Source organism: Crocuta crocuta, unplaced genomic scaffold, assembly GCF_008692635.1.
Source record: "Crocuta crocuta isolate KB4526 unplaced genomic scaffold, BGI_CrCroc_1.0 scaffold118, whole genome shotgun sequence".
Taxonomy (NCBI): domain Eukaryota; kingdom Metazoa; phylum Chordata; class Mammalia; order Carnivora; family Hyaenidae; genus Crocuta; species Crocuta crocuta.
Genome location: NW_027551558.1, coordinates 12768451 through 12777135, shown reverse-complemented (window position 1 = coordinate 12777135; position 8685 = coordinate 12768451). Strand labels below are relative to the sequence as shown.

Sequence of the window (8685 nt, the reverse complement as noted above, 5' to 3'; positions counted from 1 at the left end):
TTGAGGAGAGCTTTACATGGTGCCTGTGAGGCACAATCACCCCAAGTCCCACTTAAAACATCTCTGTTTCTCCAAACCTTTCTGTCTCCCAAGGCTGCCAAATACTTTCTCGTTCTCCCCAGACTTCTCCTCCTCAGCCTCAACCCTTGGGCTCCGGTCTCCTCCCTCATAATGTCCCCTCAGGGGAACAAAACCTGGTGTCTGAGGAGCACTGCGCCGTCACCGTCCCTGGCTGCAAGGGCTGTGCGGGTCTTGATTGAGGGCTTTTCACGCACCACCTTTATTTACTCTTAGCTGCTTTTTCTTCCATCTATTTTAGACATAGGGGCAGGGGCAGTGTCTTAATTCTTTCTTCTTCCCACTTCCTGCTGCCTTGTTATGTCGGTGCTGGCCTCGGGTGCGCACGTGGTAGGTTCTGAACTGATGTTTGTGGTTGTTACGCTCTTTCCTGGCCCGGCTCTGGTCTCTGGACGGAGGCCACCAGAGCCTTTCTCGACCCCTAGATTGTGCCGTAGAAAGAGGCAAGCCTGTGAGATGGGGGCCAGGGAAGAGTGCCAGGAACAGGGCTTGTCAAGAGCATCCTTCGGTGCTGTGCCCCACCCCGTCGGGGGGGGGGGGGGGGGGGGGGGGGGGGGGAGGCTGCAGGTGGGTGTGTGGGTTTATTGCATCCCTTCCGTCCCGGATGGGAGGAGTCTTGCTTTGGACCTGGGTGAGAGGTAGAGGCTGGGTCCTCCTCAGGGGGCCTCGGCCATGGGAGAGGCAGACCTTAGCCTTCAACACTAGCCGTGACCTGTGGCGTGGGCCGCTTGCCCCCTTTCTGACAGCTGCGCTCTTGTAGGGGTCTTTGGTTTAGAAATGCTTGTCCCGGGGACTCTGGGTTAGTTGATTGGTATAAATGCACACTCATTCTTTATTAGCAGTGACTGTCCTACCCTCAAGAAGGCGTGTGTAAGCTCCTCAGTCCCTGTGAGCCAAAAGGAGCAAACTGTTACAACCACAGGCAGGCGCAACCCTTCCCCACCGCTCTCTTCATTAACACTTCCTCCCCGAGGTGCAAGGGAAGCTGTTAGCTGCTGATGCAGACAGAGGCCGTGCTTATGGGGAGGCTGCCTCTGCGGGCTCCTTCCCTGCTGGGGGCCGGCTAGGGAAATCTGAACACCCCACCAGAGCTCCTCACTATGGCCTCTGCCCCAGGGACCCCGGAATCCTGTTGGCAGGGACAGCTCGGTGGAGGGAGAACATAGACTTAATTTTCCAATTCTGAGTTTTCTGGAAAGGCAGAAATGGAGGGGATGTTTGNTGGGAACGCCTGGGTGGCTCAGCCAGCTAAGCATCAGACTCCTGGTTTAGGCTCGGATTATGATCTCACAGTTCATGAGATCGAGCTCCCGCCTCGGGCTCCACACTGACAGTGTAGAGCCTGCCTGGGACTCCCTCTCTCTCTCTCTCTCTCTACCCCTCTCTCTCTACCCCTCCCCTGCTCATTCTCTCTCTCTCTCTCTCTCTCTCTGTCTTCCAAACTAAATAAACTTAAAAAAATAAAAAGAAAATGCTGCAGGGCTTCCTGTTTCTGGGGTCCCAGGACCCCTGGGCCAGTAGATCTATTCTGGGCCAACCACAACTCCCCGGACCTCTGGGGAGCAGGTGCAGCCCTTTGCTGAGCTCCTGGGGACACCGCGCAGGGCTTTGCCTCCCTCCTCTGCGCTCCTCTGTACCCTTCCCTGTGCCCTCTCAGTCCATTACCTCATCTCTGAAATCATGCCTCCCACCCCACCTCCCTAAACTCGATTCCAAAGCATGGTAAACCCTTGCTGTCAGAGCACCCCATGCCTCCCCATAGGATCCCACGGCTCATCCAGCGGCCTCTTCTGAAGGACAGCATCCAGAACCCTGGAAGACTTCTCGCTGCAGGCACAGCTAGAGGGGACCCAGATCCGAGAGAGGGTCCTGGCAGACCCTCAGCCCAGCTCACCACACCTTCCCCCACACTCTGGGATGATGTTTTGTGACTGGGAGATGAGCCCATAGAGGGTTTGACTCATCCTGGCTGCTACCAAGCCTGAACGGATGGATGCGTGTCCTGGTGCTTACAGAAGATTTAGAACTTGAAGGGATCGAGAGAGCCAAATGCCCCTTTGAATCTGAAGCTCAGAGGAATCAAGGAGGCAGCCCAGGGTCCTGATCAGCTGATAAGACTCCTGGGACTACAAAGAAAACACCTGAAAAGCCAAGGTTGTTGTCATTCATTTTATAAAAGACTTGCTGTACAGAGCCCCCAGAACTTTGACTCTGGACAAACATGTTAGCAAACACATGGCCATGGCTGGTTCCTTGGAGAATCCTTCATTTCTCCTCCCCAGGGTCTCCTGACCTCAGGGCTCAGTCACAGTGAAGGCCCACAGAGAAGGGGTGCCTGTGGGTGACTGCACAAGGGGTATGACTTGAGGGGGACCCAGGGAAAGACTGGAGGCCGGGGGGCACATGTTGGGGATCAGAGTGGGGGGAAGGGGGTGCCGTCACACAGCACTTAGCCCAGACCTGGCACAGATCAGGTGTTAGTGGACCTCCGTGGAGGCAAGGAGGGGAAGGAGAGAGGGAGGAAGGAAGAGACGAAAAAGTAGAAGCACTGTGCGTTGTCACTCAACTGCAAAACGGGAACCAAAGTGAATATTTGAAGATTCTCGTCTTTCCCCATTTGGAATTTGAGTCTTGGGTTTTCCTTCAGTCAGTTGAATTCAAATCAGCAGACATCTTATTCATTCATTTATTCATTCCACAAATATTTACTGAATGGCTACCAAATGTCAGGTGCTGTGCCAGGCAGCGCGTCCCTTGCAGTTAACGCCCCAGCTTTCACAAAGGAACATTCTAATGTGGGTGGCCTGGCCAGCAGTGGGAGGGGTCAGGGCTAGGAAGGGGACCCCAAACAAGCAGACAACTGGTGGTTTTGGGGTGAGCTAAGTGCCATAAAGAAGTCAAAGGTATTGGACAGTGAGGCCCTCAGTGACCCCTGTTCAGGCAGGGCCCCGGGTCCCTGGAGCATGGGAAGGGGCCAGCCGTGCCTGTACATGTGGGGAGGGTGGGCAGAAGGGAAGGACATTATGAGCAGACGGAGCTACAAGTATAAGGCACCAGGCACAGAGCAGAGAGGAGGCCAGTGGGGCTTTACTAAGTGAGTGATGGCGGGAGAGAAGGGTCGGTGTCCCATCATACAGGCTCTTGTGGGTGGCATGTAAGGAATTTGAACTAAGTATAATTGGAAGTTATTCAGGGCTTGCAAGCATGGAAGACACACGTCCCCATTATTTTTAATAAACAAGACATTTATTTAAACAACAAGACACTTGAAGGGAAACTACCCAGGATTTATTTCTTTTAGAATAATTTAGTCCTACTAAAAAAAATTTTTTTTAAATGTTTATTTATCTTTGAGAGAGAGACAGACAGACAGACACACAGAGTACAAGTGGGGGAGGAAAAGAAAGAGAGGGAGACACAGAATCAGAAGCAGGCTCCAGGCTCTGAGCCATCAGCATAGATCCTGATGTGGGGCTTGAACTCAGCAACTGCAAGATCATGACCTGACCTGAAGTCAGATGCTTAACCAACTGAGCCACCCAGGCACCCCAATTTAGTCCTACTTAAAGATGGGTTGCCCCAGATGTAATGGCTACATGCAAAAAAATTATAATTTATGAAATTCAGAAAATTTGGTTTTACAGTGACAAGTGAAAACCATTAAAATTCTCCAGTCAAAGAATTCTTATGTTGTTCCTTCATTGTTAAACAATGAGAACAAAATAACTTCCTAGGATGTAAAGGTAAGAGCTGAATGAGCATGCCAGTAACGGAAAAGGGGGCTATTTTCATAAAATTAGTATTTTTCCGCATCTCATCACCATTTGATGTCACTCAAAACATTCCAGGGGCCGTTCAGTTAAAAAAAAAACACAGTATGCTTGGGGTGCCTGAGTGGTTCAGTCGGTTAAGTGTCTGACTTTGGTTCAGGTTATGTTTCGCGGTTCATGAGTTTGAGCCCCGTGATGGGCTCTGTGCTGATAGCTCAGAGCCAGGAGCCTGCTTTGAATCTTGTGTCTTCTTATCTCTGCCCCTCCTCTCTTCATGCTCTTTGTCTCTCAAAAATAAGTAAACATTATGGGGCACCTGGGTGGTTCAGTTGGTTGAGCGTCCGACTTTGGCTCAGGTGATCTCACCATTTGTGAGTTCGAGCCCCACACTGGCTCTGTGCTGACAGCTCAGAGCCTGGAGCCTGATTTGAGTTCTGTGTCTCCCTCTCTCTCTGCCCCTCCCCGGCTTGCAGTCTGTCTCTCCCTCAAAAATAAATAAACATTTTAAAAAATTAAATAAATAAATTAACGTTAAAAAATTTTTTTAAATGCAATCTGCTCGTGTACATATACACTTTATGTACAATAAAGGAATGGAGAGAGGGAAATGGAAGAATAGAGAAAACTATACTGTAGTAGTCAGGATGTGGTGGATCCAAACTGCAGGTTTTCATTGAGAATGTCTTTTTGGTCTGGAGGGACAGAGTTCTGGAGTAAAGTGGCAGTTTCCCTTTTTAGTAGACACCTCCTGTCTGCTGCGGGGACACATCAACTGTATTCCCATCCTCGGTTTCCAAGGGTGGAATTGGAAACGTACAGGCCTGTACGTTTCACTGATTGGTTGCCTGTCAAATTGCAATCTGACCTGTCTTATTGACAAACTGTGTCATTCACGATAAGCTTTCATTGGTGTATTAAGTGCTGGATGCCTCTGAACCCTATAGAGCACCACAGAACCATCCTGCCCACCACCTTCAAATGCGATGGTTGCCCTCAGTCTTGACTCCTTCCTTGGGCTTTGCCTCAGCCGTGGGGAGGCCGGAGCATCCTCAGCTGCTGTTTCACAGAAGACGTACCAGGGTTGCAGTGAAGGAGCACACAAGCAGCCCCAGAAGTGGCGGAAGCAGGACATGAGCTCATTTTACGGTGTAAGGTGTACCAGCTTCTCTGTTAGACCCCCAGAATTGCACTTGCCCCTCCTCCTCTGCTCAAAAGAAACCACGCAGACCCTGTAGAAATAGGAAAGCAAATATCCAGTCATTAGCCAGCTCAGACAGATGGACAGGACTCTTTCTAGGCAATGCTTTTTTTTTCCCCCCTGAAAATCCCCCTTTACCATTTGGGGTCAGTGACTTACAGAGNACATGAGCTCATTTTACGGTGTAAGGTGTACCAGCTTCTCTGTTAGACCCCCAGAATTGCACTTGCCCCTCCTCCTCTGCTCAAAAGAAACCACGCAGACCCTGTAGAAATAGGAAAGCAAATATCCAGTCATTAGCCAGCTCAGACAGATGGACAGGACTCTTTCTAGGCAATGCTTTTTTTTCCCCCCTGAAAATCTCCCTTTACCATTTGGGGTCAGTGACTTACAGAAAGTACCTTTAACGTCACCTTTCTCTTCAGTAGCCAGAACTTACACACACTATTTGTACAAGTCATCCTATCCAATCTCCCATCTCCTTTTTTCCTTATTAGGGACACTTTTCTGCCATTGGGACTGCTCAACCTGGGCTTAGCTGCACTGCTTCTTAGCACTTTGTGCCCTTAGCATGCATACGGATCACCCGGTTTTCTCTTAGCTCTTTATGCTGTGTCTGGACTACTCAAACCCTGCCTCTTTCTGCCTTCTAGAACTTTTCCTTACCGGGCTCTGGAATTCTTGGACTTGGACACACCCCTGGACTCTCAGTCCATTGGTTTGTTTCATGTATTTTGGAGTTTGGGTTTGTTTTCATGGAGAGGGAGCTGCCCCCACCCCTGTGACTTCCCAGATTTTTTCCCACCTTGAGCTTTGAGCGTTACTGACCCCTAACCCCGGGAGGGTGCGGGGGAGGGTGGAATTGGGGATTGGGTCCTGACTCTGGCCACATAAGAACAGAAAGATCTGGTAAGCAGGGATGGCACTGGGCATATCTTGAATGAATGAAGCCTGGCTCTGCAGAATCGTAGGCTGGTCTTCCACTGATTCCCTTGGGCTTTGGACTGGACTCACCCCTACTCTCTCTGGCAATTGTGTGACCCTGGCAGATTATATCTCTGTCTGTTAAGTGACAAACAAAGGCCTGACGAGCCGGTTCCCTGGGACCCCTGAAGCCCCCAGCTTCCCACTGCTGGCTTAACCCACTGCTGCTGACTCTTGACCCCCTCTGATCTTTTTCCAGGCTTCCTTCTCATGCCTACCTTGTTCAACACATGCTAGCCTCTGGGGTCTCTGCCCCTCTTACAAGGGCCGTGGGGAGGGCTGTCCCCTACAGGGCATGGGGGAGGGTAACCTACAAATCTGCTGGCCTCTCTCCAGCCAATGGCAAGGCATGTTTCCAAGGAGTCTGTATTTGGGACAAGGCTGGCCAGGTGTGGGTGGAGGTGTGGGTGGAGGAGTTTGGAGAGTGGTGGGAGAAAGCCTTAGGCCTTAGGCAGTCCCACTCGGGACCCCCAGAACATCAACAAGGCATGTTTCCTGCCCCCAGGCTCTCGCCCATTGGAAAGAATCCAGACTTAGATCTCAGTTTGGGGTTTTAATAAGTGTGGTTTCTATTCTCTAGGCAACACTCTGCAGTCCTTACACAAGCGAATCTGCGTTGTTTATAGGCTAGAGCCCTCGGGAGGGAGATTACAGGCCTGGGGTCTAGTTCCATTCATTTGCTAGGTTAGCAAAGTAACTCACCTTCTCTATGCCTTAATTTTATTATCAGTAAAATGGGAGGGAAAATGCCTATTCTCATTGGGGTGTTTTGGCAATGAAATGCAATAAAACAGAAAGGCAAAAGAGATGCCCACATATGTGGTCCATGCTAAATTTGATAAAAGAACCGTAACTCAATGAAAATTTTGATTATACAAGAAATAGAAAAACATTATGGAAGTCAAAACCGTTTTATAAAGCACATGTAATTTTACCATCTTGATACAGTTATTGTTTTATTTTCAGATTTCACAGTGATATTTCAAGTAATTATACATGATATGCCTACCATTTTGCGCCTCCCATATGGAATCATTTGGCCTTTGTAAACTTCACCTTCAATGCCTACAAATTATTGCACCTAATATGTTTTATAATTGGTTTTATCTAGTTAAACAGTAATTTATGTTTGAGTTACTTTAAGTTTTCATTATAATAAATGGTGCTGTAATTAGCACATGGCTTTTTAGTGGATCAATCTGTATGTAACATTTTGTCTCCTTGTTAAATTAATACACCCGCTGTAGAAAAATTTAAAGATCAAGGGTAGTATAAAGAAATTTAAATCACAGGTAACTGTCCACTGAGAGATTGTGCACAGGTAATTGTACCACATTGTGAAAATGTGGAGTCTGTCGTACATTGTTTTTCTATGCATAGCTTGTGTGTATGTGTGTGGTCTATTGGTGCAAGTGCAGTGTTTCATCCTGATTCCTTACTGCCGTGGAAGGTAGTTAAGAGCATGGGAGTTAAGAGGCTGGACGCGGGGTTCAGATTCCGAGTTCAAATCCTGTTTCTGCCACTTACTCAGTTAAGCCCTTTGGATAAACTCTAAGCTTCAAGTTTCACACTTTATTTGCTAGTCAACCTTACGTAAGTTCCTCCAGCAGGCCAGTTTTTAGAAGAAGGATGATAACAAAATCTGTCTCCTGTGCTTGTAAGAATCAATCTATATAAACCATTTAGCAGAAACATCCGGCAAGTATAAATGCAACAAATATTCTCTGGTCATTTTTTTCATGCATATTCCATGTCATGAAAAATTCTTGAAAAATCACCATTTTAAACACCTGCCTGGTTATTGTTCTTTTCTACCCTAATCTAGTCATCATATATATTTCTTTGTTTCTATAACAAGGCGGTGACATTTATGTACCTAAACCTTTGCCCAGTTTAGATGATTTCCTTAGGCAAGCATCCTAGACCTGGAATTAATGGGTTAAGAGTACGATGATTTTTAAATGACTCTTTAATACGTATGCCAAATTGCTTTGGCAGAAAAGATGTTAAAGAACAGGGCTTAAGCCTGGTTTTCAAACTGCAGCAGCAAGAAGCGTAGTCTTGGATTCTTTTTTCCCACTTCCCTCCTTTCTTTCTTTCCCAGCCCTTAAATCTTAGCATTTGAAGCGGTACCCTTCAGGATCCTAGACTTTTGACACGGTCCCTTGGTGTGAACGGGGCCAGCGCTAGCGAGAGGGAGGAAGGAGACCGAGCTGGTTTGAAAGTCACACGCCCCGACGGTCCTTGTAAGTGTACAAAAGTGATGGAAACGGCGGCGGTCACGTGACCTGAGCGTGACCTCATAGCTCNAAGGAGCCCTGGGGATTTGGGAGCCCTCCTGGGTTCCCTGGGCGCGAAGAAGAGGGCCGCTAGGAAGCCCAGGCTTCTGTAATCATTGATCAGTGAGAAGCCGTCACCGCACGTTTCGCTCAAAGCACCTGGGTGCCCAGTTCTGGCTGCGGGCAAGGCTCGGTGGCAGGGGCGGTACACATTTCCCCTCGTTTAGTTCTTGTTATCCCCATGTTCCTGGAGACCCAGCTGAGAAAACTCACAGCGGAGCTGGGAGTGAGGACGAGCCCAGAGTCACGGAGACCTGGAGCAAGCGGCGGGTGGCATGCGCGCCCGGGGTGCCCAGCCAACGTGGGCGTGGGCGCG

The 8685-nt window shown here is 48.8% G+C and overlaps 1 pseudogene; it reads right to left on the bottom strand.

Moving 5' to 3' along the window:
* Positions 1-4582: 4582 nt before the first annotated feature.
* LOC144219244 (small ubiquitin-related modifier 3-like) overlaps positions 4583-8685 on the bottom strand; it is a 17699-nt pseudogene continuing 13596 nt past the window's right edge.